Raw genomic sequence first — 13,025 nt, 5'->3', positions numbered from 1 at the left:
CACACACACACACACAACGGAATCCTACTCAGCAATAAGAAAGAATGAAATCAGGCCATTTGCAACAATATGGATGGAACTGGAAGGTATTATGCTAAGTGAAATAAGTCAGCCAGAGAAAGACAAATATCATGTGTTTTCATTCATGTGTGGAATCTGAGAAACTTAACAGAAGACAATGGGGGAAGGGGAAAAATATAGTTACAAACAGAGAGGGAGGCAAACCATAAGAGACTCTTAAATACAGAGAACAAACTGAGGGTTGATGGCGAGGGCGGAGGGTAAAATGGGTGATGGGCATTGAGGAAGGCACTTGTTGGGATGAACACTGGGTGTGGTGTATGTAAAAAATGAATCATGGGAATCTATTGCCGAAGCCAAGAGTACACTGTATACACCGTATGTTGGCTACCTTGACAATAAATTACATTTTAAAAAAATCCTAGTAAACCTTTTTATAATAATTGGCATGCTTATTCTAAAATTCATACAACATTTATATTTCATTTATATGGCTGACTCAGTAGCGCATGCCACTCTTGATCTTGGGGTTGGGCATTTCAAGCCTCAGGTTGAGGACAGACATTACTAAATAATATTTTAATTAAATTATATGAAAATTTATATAGTATAACTAAAGGAATTTTGACAAAGGAAAAACAAACCTACAAAGTTAGAGGTCTTACACTATTTTATTTCAACACTTACATTAAAGGTATGAGAACCAAGATGGTCTAACTAATACCAATAAAAGAAAGACATAAATGTCAATGATACAGAATATAAATCAGAATATATCTATGATAGGGGCACCTGAGTGGCTCAGTCAGTTGAGCATCTGACTTCAGCTCAGGTCCTGATCTCGCAGTTCACATTGGGCTCTGTGGTGACAGTGTGAAGCCTGGAGCCTGCTTTGGATTCTGTGTCTCCCTCTCTCTCTGCCCCTCCCCTGCTCATGCTCTGTCTCTCCCTCAAAAATAAATAAACATTAAAAAATTTTTAATAAAAAAAGCATATATCTATGATAAACTAATTATCAATGCATCAAATTAATGCAATAAGTAAAGAGTGGTCTCTAACAAAGAGAGCCACATAGTCACATGTAAAAAAAAAATGCAACTCTACCCTTACCTCACACTATCTACAAAATTAACCCCAAATGGACTGTAGACATAAAAGTTAGAGAAAAAACTATAAAATTTCTTGAAGAAAACATACCTTGTGACCCTCAGTTAAGGGCCCCTCAGTCCTTTATGATAGGACATAAAAGACATGAACCGTAAAAAAAAGAAAATCAGCAAATTGGCTTTTATCAGAAGTAAAACTTTTGCTTTTCAAAAGACCATTAAGAAAATGAGAGAAAATACTTAACAAAAGATTAATGTGATAAAGGATTTTAATCCATAATACTTAAGAGTTCTTATTACTCAAGAATCACTACTCAATATTTTTTAAAATATAAGATTTAAACAGACACCTATCAAAAATATGTATACAAATAGAAAATAAGCATATGAAAAGATGCTCAACATCATTAATTACCAGGAAAATGCAAATAAAACCATGATGAGATGTATGTAACTAGATACAACATATCTACTGGAGTTACTAAAATTGAAACATTGATAACACCAAATGAGAATAAGACTATGGAGAAGGTGAACCTTCATACATCACTAGTGGGAATGTAAAATGATACAATCACTTTGGAAACCAGTTTGAATTATATCTCTACAAGTGGTGAACTTTATATAACTTATACCTGAATAAAGCTGAATTTTAAAAATCAACTTGAAAAAACATTTTTTTAAGTTTATTTATTTATTTCCAGAGAACAGGGGCAGGGGCAGAGAGAAAGGGAGAGAGAGAATTCCAAGCAGGCTCTGCGCTGTCAGGGCTCAATCTCATGAACTGCAAGATCCTGAGAGGAGATGAAATCAATAGTCCCACGCTTAACCAACTGAGCCACTCAGGTGCCCCAAAACATTTTTAATTTTTTTTTCAACGTTTATTTATTTTTGGGAGAGAGACAGAGCATGAACAGGGGAGGGGCAGAGAGAGAGGGAGACACAGAATCGGAAACAGGCTCCAGGCTCTGAGCCATCAGCCCAGAGCCCGACGCGGGGCTCGAACTCACGGACCGCGAGATCGTGACCTGGCTGAAGTCGGACGCTTAACCGACTGCGCCACCCAGGCGCCCAAAACATTTTTAAATAAGTAAAGTAAGGGGCACCTGAATGGCTCAGTCAGTTAAGTGTCTTTTTTTTTTAATGTTAATTTATTTTTGAGAGAGAGAGTGAGAGAACCCAGACAGGAGAGGGGCAGAAAGAGGGAGACAGAGATCTGAAGCAGGCTCCACCATTGACAGCAGAGAGCCCTCTGTGGGGCTTGAACTCACGAACTGAGAGATCATGACCTGAGCTGAACTCTTATGGTTAACTGACTCAGTCACCCAGGCACCCCTAAGCACTGACTCTTGATTTTGGGTCAGGTCACCATCTCATGGCTCGTGAGTTCGAGCCTGGCATTGTCTACGCTGACAGTGTGGAGTGTACTTGGGGTTTTCTCTCTCCCTCTCTCTATCCCTCCCCTGCTCACATGTGCGTGCCCTCTCTCTCTCTCAAAATAAATATTTTTTTTAAATAAGTAAAATAAAATTCTTATAATATCCTTCATTTAGTAGTTTACCCTTTATGTTAGTAGTTTAACATTTTTTATATACTAGCCAATTTTTTCCCTTATTCTTAGATTCTTCCTCCATTCAAGTAGTAGATAGGCTCACCTTGCCTAAGGGAAAAGCAATGACAACAGAAAGCAGAAATAAGGAGTCTTTTTCCAAACATTTGAATTCCAAAATCCTGGGCCTTGAGAATAATGGGAAGGATTCAAAACATATGCTAACCAAGTCAGGCAGGTGACTAACACAAAACAAACAAGGAAGTGGGACTGGAATGAGCAAACCCCCGTAAAGAGCCACTATTCACCGCCAACCGATTTTTATCATATAGAAATGTGGGTCCAATGTTGCCAAATCATTCTCCACCCCCCCCACCCTGCCCCATCAAAAAAAATCTGGAAATTCAGATTTTTATGTGATTTTTCCCCATTTTTAAAATATTACCCAAGTAAAATGAACTCCTGTGGGTCAAATTCAGCCCACGTATGTGCAACATCTAGGACAGAAAACAGATTTAGAACACCTTAAAAACAAAATGAGCAAAGACAAAAGATTTTCTCACCCTCTAGACTTGATGAAAATCCTTGAATGGGGAAAAAAAGAGTAAAATGAATAATGGATTTAGACATTGTTCTTACAAGAGAACAGAGGCAATCTGCATCCCACTTCCGAGGTACAGACTCAGGGAGGCAGGAAGATCCCACAGAACTGGTTGGATAATTGTAAGGGGCAAATGAGATATTATCCTCAGAATTTCTCAGGCCCCACTCAGGCCCAGCAAAGCTGAGACGAGGAGCAGTCTCACAGAATTCTCCATATCTTATTAAAGTCTGGAGACCACAGAAAGATTACAGTGTTGTCATTAGCATGGAAATTGTAAGAAGTTATTTTACTAGCTAATACCTTGTGGATGCGAATGAGGAATGAGCAGCAACCTATGATGGCCAAGTAACTTCAAAAACAAAATGAAGGACTAACATTTCTACAAATGCCACTATTGTGGAAAGATGAAGATGTGTAGTAGGACCCACCACCCCGATCCAAGAATTAGCAGAGGTAAGAGAAAAGGAAAAAGACACTCCTCATCAAGATTAAAACTTCGGTCACCTGGACAAAATGGAAGCTCAAAATAGAAACTGAGTTTCAAACAAAGAACAAAAAGTGTATCCCTTGAACATGTGACATTGTAGACTGAGATATACTTCCACAGTCGGCTGTAAGCAGGGAGGTTATGACGGGAAGGGGGACGCATTTTATGTTCTTTCTTTACATGAATTATACCAAATAAATATTAGATTTAGTAACATGCCCTATAGATAGGCTACCAGAGTATAAGACTTCAAATCACTACTAAAGAGACTACAGAACCAAGCTCTTCGGATGGCTTCTGTAACAATTTCACTAGATACGTTGAATTATCAAACACATTTATTAAGTTTCTCAAACTCATTTGAAAGTAATAAACTATCTTAGGGCAAGCCCCAACAATTGGTAACACTAAACAAAATGAGTAAAATTACTCATTCTGCAACTATTTAAATAAATACAATAACAGTACCACCAGAATCCACTTTCTACATTGGGAAAAGTGTTAATCTGAGGTATTTACAAGGTGGAAGCAGAGAGGCGGTCACAGCATGTGTATATGGGTATGTGCATTTTAAAAATTGTATTTCTTTTTTTTTTTTAGATTCAATTTAGTCACCATATAGTGTAGTATTGGTTTCAAGTATAGAAGTTAGTGATTCATCACTTACATATAACACACATTGCTCATCCCAACAAGCCCATCCCCCACCCACCTCCCTTCCATCGACCCTCAGTTTGTTGTCGATAGTTAAGAGTCTCATAGTTTGCCTCTCTGTTTTTATCTTATTTTAGTTTTCCTTCCCTTCCCCTATGTTCATCTGATTTTTTTCTTAAATTTCACATGAGTGAAATCATATATTTGTCTTTCCCTGATTGACTTATTTTGCTTAGCACAATACACTCTAGTTGCAAAAGGCAAGATTTCATTCTTTTTGATTGCTGAGTAATCTTCCGTTACACATTTTCTTTATCCATTCATCGGTTGATGGACATTTGGGCTCTTTCCATAATTTTGCTATTATTCACAGTAAAAAACAAATATTTCTAATTTTTCCAAAATGACCACATACATAGTCCTTTAATTTCCAGAAAATTATAAAGTATGTGTTTTAAAGTAAAAGACTTTTAATTACCTCTTTAATATAGTCTTAGAAATTTAACAGCACATTGTCTGATTAAAACTATAATACCCAGATCTACATTGTTGCAATTAATCCCAGCAATTCAGGCAAGGACCTTACTTTAGTATGAATATTCAGATACTTAACCGAATAATTACAGCAGTTGTGGCACAATAGGACCTCTGAGCTTTCGTATTCTGATCCGTAAAATGGGGACAAATTGCTGCACAGCTTAACATGTGCAAAAGCAACCAGCACAGTGTCTGATATTTAATAAGCCCGCAAAAATATTTGCTGGGTTGGCTACCACTGACTTCACTTCTACTGGCCTCTAGAAGAATTTATCACTGAAACTTTCCCAGGAGAACAGTCACCTATCTCATTACGGTACTGTAGTCCTCTTCTGAAGGTAGAACAGACCTTCAGTAATGTGACTCAGTGTAAGCTGTCCTGAACAACCACTTCCCATTTCTACTACAGTATTTATATTAATAAATGCAACTGGGTAAGTGCGTAAGAATTCTGATACCTTGCAGCTCTGCTCTTATCTGAGAAGATACCCCTAGCATGAAGTGAATCCACCTCATCACTCTTAAAATAAAATCCAAGAACTTGACTGTGGTCTATCAGGCTTTTCATGATCTGCCTCTGCCTAACTCTTAACCTCATTTCCTACCATTCTCCCAATCCATCCACTGCACTTCTTGCTGACCCTTGAAGACATCAAACATAAGCCTATGCACTTGTCTCACCAAGCACATACTGCCCTGAAACTCATATGGCTTGTTCCCTCACATCATTCAGATTTCTGCTTAAATATCACCTCCACAGACAAAACTTCCTTAACTACCCTTTCTAAAGTAGCATACTCTGTGATTCTCTATCCCCTTAATTTGCATTTTTTTCTCCCCAAAGCAATTCAAATATATACTTATTCATGTGTTGTAACATAAGGTCAATGGGAATTGAGACTTCAACTCATTAAGTTCTTTATATCCAGAGCCTAGAACACTACCTGGCATACATAAAGTGACACTGCATTATTATTCACAGTGTATCTGTTCATTAACTAAGTGGAAATACTTGAATATTCAAGAAAGCTTCCTAGCAGTACCTAAGTGGCTCAATTGGTTAATCCTCCAACTTCAGCTCAGGTCATGACCTGACAGTTCATGGGTTCAAGCCCCACATCAGGCTCTGTGCTGACAACTCAAAGCCTAGAGCCTGCTTCGGATTCTGTGTCTCCCTCTGTCTCTGCCCCTCCTCTGCTTGTACTCTTTCTCTCCCTCAAAAATAAATTAACACAAAAAAATTTAAAAAGAAAGAAAGAAAGAAGGCTTCCTAATAAATGACAATGGAATGAGGAAAACAAAGCCCAGTGATAGTTATGGTGGCCATGTGAACTTAGGACACCTGTGGATGCAAACGTAAAAAGTCAGGAGGAACTGGATTAGCACCAGAATTAGAGTGATTTTAATAGCTGGAGGGTGATCATCAGGGTAGATGCAAGAGGAAGAAAGCCAGGACACGGTTGAGGCCTAAGCCAAAAGAAAAATCACTCTCTTTTGTTTTAAGCCCACCCATTCTCCCTCATCTTCCTTCCTCTAATATTTCCTCTCTCAGTGTCTACACACTTTTGCCATCTCTTCACCATCTCTTTACCTCCTCCACGTTTGCTTCCTGTCATCAACTGTTTTTCATTTGTAGATTATACCCAAGAGGTTTTTTTTTTCCTGTGAATCAGTAGCCTCAGCAGAAGAAAAGCTTTCTAATGTAAAGAATATATTTGATATTCCTTTAAATGCCAAGGAATACACCAATATCATTATTAGCAGTATCAAGTACTCATCATGAAGGCAACAGAATGAAACAAAGAATCATGAAGCTATTCCTTTTCACAAACTCCTACATCAAGAACTGAATGCTTTATGATGTCATCTGTTTAGTATTTTTCTCTTCCTTCTCCAGAAGATATCTTTAAAATACAATCAACATGCATTTTAATCTTTATTGAATTATAAGTGACATATAAAAATGGCACATATTTAATGTATACATTGTGATAAGTTTGGACTTATGCATACACCTCTGATACCATCACCACTATCAACATACTATAAACATATCTATTATCTCTAAAACTTCCCTAGTTTTCTCTTGTGTCTTTTTTTTGTTGTTATGTCCTAAGATCACTTAACAAGAGATCTATCCTCTTAACATATTTTAAAGTAGAAATGTCATATTGTTAACTATAGCCACCAGGTTATACAAAAACAATCAACATCTTTGATTTTTATCCTCACATGCCATTTAAAAACTCATGGAATATCCACCAAAATGTATTTGCTAAAATCTTAAGCCTGACATTACCTTTTTTTATTAAGTTGATCCTGATGCCTATTAAAGTTTAAAAAAGAAAAAGAAAACTGACAAATATTACCATCAGGCTTATAAATGATTCTGTATTCCCACGCCTCACCAAAAGACACTGGTATTCAACTGGACTCTTTGAAGAATAATCTCTAACACATTAGCAGGAGCCAACATAAAAGCATCCATTATTTAAGCCAAATGTTTCCCAAAGTATCATATCCCGGAAAGTCAACTTACTCTTTTGGAAATCCTCCCAAAAGAGGCTACAGGTAGAAGATGATCTCTGTAATTCAAAATGAGTCTTGAAAAAGTAAACTTTAAATTAAAATTTCAGGAGAAATTCAGAGTGAAGTTCATGTTTTGCCCATTAATCCTAGAGAGCAAAGAAAATCCAAATAAGGAGAAATGGACTTTTTTTATAAATATGAGATATATTTACAAATGACAAGGCATTAAAATTTATAAACGACATAATGCCCTACTTACAGCTAATGAATATACTCAGCGACCAAAAAGATACCAAGTCTGAAACGATTTATTCCATTATTTTGGTAACTATGCTTAAATTAACTCCAATTACAACCATAAGTTCAAGACTTAAGAGAAAAGAAGTTAATTCTACAAATTAAAAATCAAAAGACAAGAACATTATTCTCTACACCTTTCTCTGTTTCTTTTCAATTCCCCACACCCACACTCCCTGTCTCTGTCATTGTACATTCAGGTGTAGAATACTATCAAATCTGAGAGGCTTTGTATAAACTATGTGTAGCTACCAGTGTGACTTTATGATCTGCTTTCCTTAGTTTCAAGACCAAGGATGCTAATACCAGTGCGAGGGTGGATCATTTGTGTATATGTGTCTCCCCACCCCTTACCAAAGCTGTGCCTTCACTGACATGTATTCAGTAAAAAAAAAAAAAAATGACAAGTACGGAATATAAGAAATGTTTGTATTTGTCTGTATTAATACCACAACATATTTACCAAGCATGAAGGGAGAGGTCCAAATTTAGCTTATTTAGCAGCCTAATCTAGCTTAAAACAAAATACATGTCCTTAAAGCATTCTTATTCTCAAATAACTCATAACTTATATAAAAGGTAAGTATTTATAGGAAAAAAGTCTAGAATAATAGTAGCAGCAAAATATTCTTTTTCTCATTTTCACTAAGTTGGAGTTAACTTAATGAAATGTGACAGTGCTATCAATGTAGTATAATAAACATGAAAAGGTGCCCATGTACAAAGAAAATGTAAAAATTCCTACTGACAACAGCAAAAACAAGAATAATGTCTCTTTTCCTTTCACATGCCCTTTTTGTTAGCTTGAGCTTGTGACTTTGTTATCTATATGTGATAGTAAGAATAATATTGCTTGCAGTGTGCCTAGATAGAGGCTTCAAATATAACTAAATAAAATTATATTTCTCTGTGTCCCATAAAAGATCCATCATACAGGACCCAGTTCTCAATCCCCTATGTTAGAAGCTGCAGTAAACACAGCTAAGCAAGAAGAAAAATATCTAAATAACTCTCAGAAGTAGCATACACAGACATTACATCTTTGTTGAAATCTCAAATCTTACATTATCTAAAGATTTAAATCACCTTTAAAAGAGAATTTATTAAAATTCTAAACTCATATTGTGTATCTTTTTTGTAAGTGGCAATATATTCCTAGTAACATGTTTGTATCTGATGTTACCCATATAAATAAAAGCATACAGTCATTTTAGGGATTAATAGAAAAAAGACACCTGCATGGAACATCTCCCTCATTAGATATAATCATGTTAGCATATTTTTCCTATTTCTGATTTTTCTACAAAATAAAATGAGCTGGTTTTTACCCTTAAGTTTCTCCCTATATATTGCCAATAATGCAAATACTTTAATTGTACATTAGAAGAATCTCATTTTCCTCTAAAAATTGCTATAGAAATTAGCCCCAAAGAGACCTCATAACACATATAAAAATCAAGATGTGACTAAGTCAAGTTGGCATACCAGCTACCACTTACAACAAATGTTACTTTAAACATTACTTTTAAATTAAAAGCTATCTTTAGAAAATCCCAGGAAAGATCACATGGGTCATTATAATGTTATTCGAACTCTTCCTAAATTAGTGCCAAACTGAATCAATTAGGAAAGAATCAATTAGCCAAAAACTATATATTAATCAACTGACTTAACAACTAGCCAAACTGTACATTCAAAAAGCAATTCATTCTTTTGTCAGAAGGTCATATTTGGGGCTAGTGGGAGTATTAATTGACACTTTTCTGGAAAGCGACTTGGGTTAATATATATCAAATGTTAATGTTAATTCTCTTTGATCAGTAATTCTGTTCCTAAGAATTATCCTAAGGAAATACTAAGAAATACATATAAAGTTTATATATATATAAAGATGTTCATTCTAACTTAGTGGAGCAGGAAAAAAATGCAAACTTCAAAAAGAACTTAGTTTAAAAAATGAATACTGTGTAGCCATTTAAATCACAATTATGAATAAAATGTAATGGCCTAATAAATTTTTCAGCATATACATATAAAACACGCCAAAATATTTACAATGATTTCCTTTAGTTGGTACAATTACAGGTTATTTTTATACATCTTTTTCACATATTTAGGAGCTAATATTGCTATTCAAGAATATTTGGGAGTGCCTGACTGGCTCATTTGGTAGAGATGCGACTCTTAACTTGGGGTCATGAGCTAAAGTCCCACACTGGGCAGACAGCTTACAAAAAAAATTGAATATTCTACATTGAACTATTATAAACGAACAGTTTTTGTTAGAAGCCATTTCACTTAGTGATAGTCATAAAATATATTTCACACAAACAGTGAAGAAAGGACTGTTGGTCATAAGTAGGTGATTGTCATCAGCTGGATTCTCCTGAAGCAACAAAGATAGTAGTAACTTCCCCTGTTAATATCTATTAACTATCAAATTAGTAGAGCATTCATGTTAACAATCTGTATTTCCATATAGGAGTAAATCTATTTAACAGTAAATTTCTCAGTAGAGGCAGTTAGTACAACAAAACTGAAAAGGGGTTGGGAACAAGTATTTACTGAGTATGTAAAAGACAAGATGCTAAACCCTTTACATATTCCATTTAATCCATACAACACTACCAAGTAGTGTTATTATCCCCATTTTTCAGGGAAGGGAAATGAACCTCAGAAGTTAGCAATTTATCTAAGTTTATAAAGCTACTAAACAGTGATACTGTAATTTGAACCCAGCTTTTCCATATGCCAGAACACCTAATGATACCAGTGAATGAAATTAAACTATTAACTGTAACGATGGAATTATTCATCTTGCACTAGATAATAGTATTGAAAATATTTCAACTATAGGGGTGCCTGAATGGCTCAGTTGGTTAAGTGTCTGACTCCAGATTTCAGCTCAGGTCATGATTCCAGGGTCGTGGGATTGAGCCCCATGGTGACAGTGCAGAGCCTGCTTGGTATTCTCTCTCTCTCCCTCTCCCTCTATCCCTCCCCCACTCTCACTCACTCGCTTTCTGTCAAAATAAATATATAAAATTAAAAAACTATTTCAACTATAAAGTATTAAATAATTTTGAAAAGGCAACTAATAATTTACTGAACATTATTAGTTTTTAACAAGATTCTACATAGTCAAGGAAAAGGCAAATAAACATTTTAACTAATGTTCAACAAGATAGTAGCTAACATTAACTGTTTCTGAATAAGAGGTGGTTAATACATACTTGGTTTTTTGGGGTTTTTTTTAATTTTTTAAAAGTTTGTTTACTTATTTTGAGAGAGAGATAGCATGAGCAAGGGAGGGGCAGAGAGAGAGGGAGTGTCCCAAGAAGGCTCTGTGCTTCCAGTGCAGGCTCGAACTCAAACCATGAGATCAAGATCTGAGCCAAAATCAAGAATCGGATGCTTAACCGACTGAGCTAACCAGGCGTCCCTATAAATACTTGTGGTACTGAACCAAACTAACCTGAGACTGGCTGCCTACATATATATACATACACACACACACACACACACACACACACACACACACACACACACAAATACATGCACACACACACACACAGTAACTCCCTGTCACTTTCCAAAAGATAACATGAACACACTCTCAAGATATAAAAAAATTAAATTTACTAAATTATGTAGTTAATATGTTACACAACTGTTTATCAATAGATAGAAAAAAAGTGTATGTCAGAGGTTGCAGACATGGGGCTAGTTACACACATATGGAGTACAGAAATCCCACATTCAGGGTGGTGCATTTAGTCCCTATTAAAATCAATATGATGTTGATTAAGGATCAAAAAGTAGATGAAATAATTAAGAAAATTTCCAATTAACTCTTAAAATCCAACAATTCAAATTTTTCATCTGAAAGTTACATCCCTTTACATAAAACATTCCAGTGATTTCAATAATTTTCCTATTTGGATAAAGCTATTTGAAATCACAGCTCCTAATAATTTAAATAATCTGTTAAAATGCAGCTAACCAAGTCAGAGTTAAATGGGTATGGTTTCGGGCACCTGAGCGGCTCAGTCATTAAGCATTTAACTTCAGTTCAGGTCATGATCTCACAGTTGGTGAGTTCAAGTCCCATATCGGGGAAGCACAAATTCCAGTTGGGGTGAGCTTGAACCCCCATCAGGTGAGCATTAGCCCCATTTCAGCTGAGCTCGAGCTCCACTTCAGGTGAGCACAAACCCTGTTTCAAGTAAAAACACGAGCCCCAAGTGAGCCTCACTTCTCTCTCTCTCTGCCCCTCATGGGGTCTCTCTCTCTCTATCTCTCTCTCTATCTCTATCTCTCCCCCCACCCCGCCGCTCACGTGCATCCTCTCTCTCTCCCTCTCTCTAAAAAGAAGTAAATAAATAAATAAATAAAATGGCTATGGTTTTGATTCAAAAACATATGCTCTGAGTAATTTTTGCCTATTCTTATCAATATATATATAACCTATACCATCTATACCATTAAGATGATTAAACCAAGTTAAGGCTCATGTATCCTGTAAATTTCCAAGGGCCAAAATTTTTGTTGCTGACAAATACACCAATGGTCAACTTTACAAAAGGTAAAACAGACAAGGCAATTTTTAATTAATTAATTTATGTGTTTGTTTATTTTTGAGAAAGAGAGAGAGAGACAAAGAGAGACAAAGAGAGGGCAGGGGAGAGGAGGGGCAGACAGACAGGGAGACACAATCTGAAGCAGGCTTCAGGTGCTGAGTTGTCAGCACAGAGCCTCAAGCAGGGCTTGAACTCATGAACCATTAGATCATGACATGAGCCAAAGTCAGCTGCTTAACCAACTAAGCCACCCAGGTGCCCCTGAAACAGACAAGGCAATTTAAACTGCTAGAGACAACCAAGGATAAAAGTGGGACTAAAAGCACATTAAGTATGCAAGTATGTTTTATACATACACAACAGTGCTACAGTATACCCAAAGATTAAACATGTGCACGTACATGCACACACACAGACACCCAAATGACCCCTCTGAAGTTACAAAGGAATTAATACTATCTAGTGGAATAACAGATTCTGCACGTGTTGATATTACTCAAAAGTTTGTTTGAATTTAAACCCTGGCATAGCACAGATAAGTGACTCAAAGATAATCAAGAAATTAATTAGCACCCCACCCAAGATCCTTTACACAGTTTAGAGTTTAAGACTAATTCTTAAAACTGTATTAGTATGCCTTATGCCTTCTTCATAAATTATT

General features: G+C 36.0%; 1 long non-coding RNA gene across 3 annotated transcripts in view; it reads right to left on the bottom strand.

Moving 5' to 3' along the window:
• The window catches only part of LOC121013115 (uncharacterized), a 98,141-nt gene that overhangs the window by 43,594 nt on the left and 41,522 nt on the right, over positions 1–13,025 (bottom strand). For all 3 annotated transcript variants that reach the window (XR_005782517.1, XR_005782508.1, XR_005782514.1), the window contains exon 3: positions 7,498–7,633. This is a non-coding gene — a long non-coding RNA (uncharacterized LOC121013115). The remainder of the gene's footprint in view (positions 1–7,497; positions 7,634–13,025) is intronic.

The sequence above is a fragment of the Herpailurus yagouaroundi genome, unplaced genomic scaffold, assembly GCF_014898765.1.
Source record: "Herpailurus yagouaroundi ecotype Mexico unplaced genomic scaffold, PumYag 29, whole genome shotgun sequence".
In the NCBI taxonomy this organism is placed as follows: domain Eukaryota; kingdom Metazoa; phylum Chordata; class Mammalia; order Carnivora; family Felidae; genus Herpailurus; species Herpailurus yagouaroundi.
Note: the sequence above shows the minus strand (reverse complement) of the source record. Positions and strands in the feature narration are given on the sequence as shown.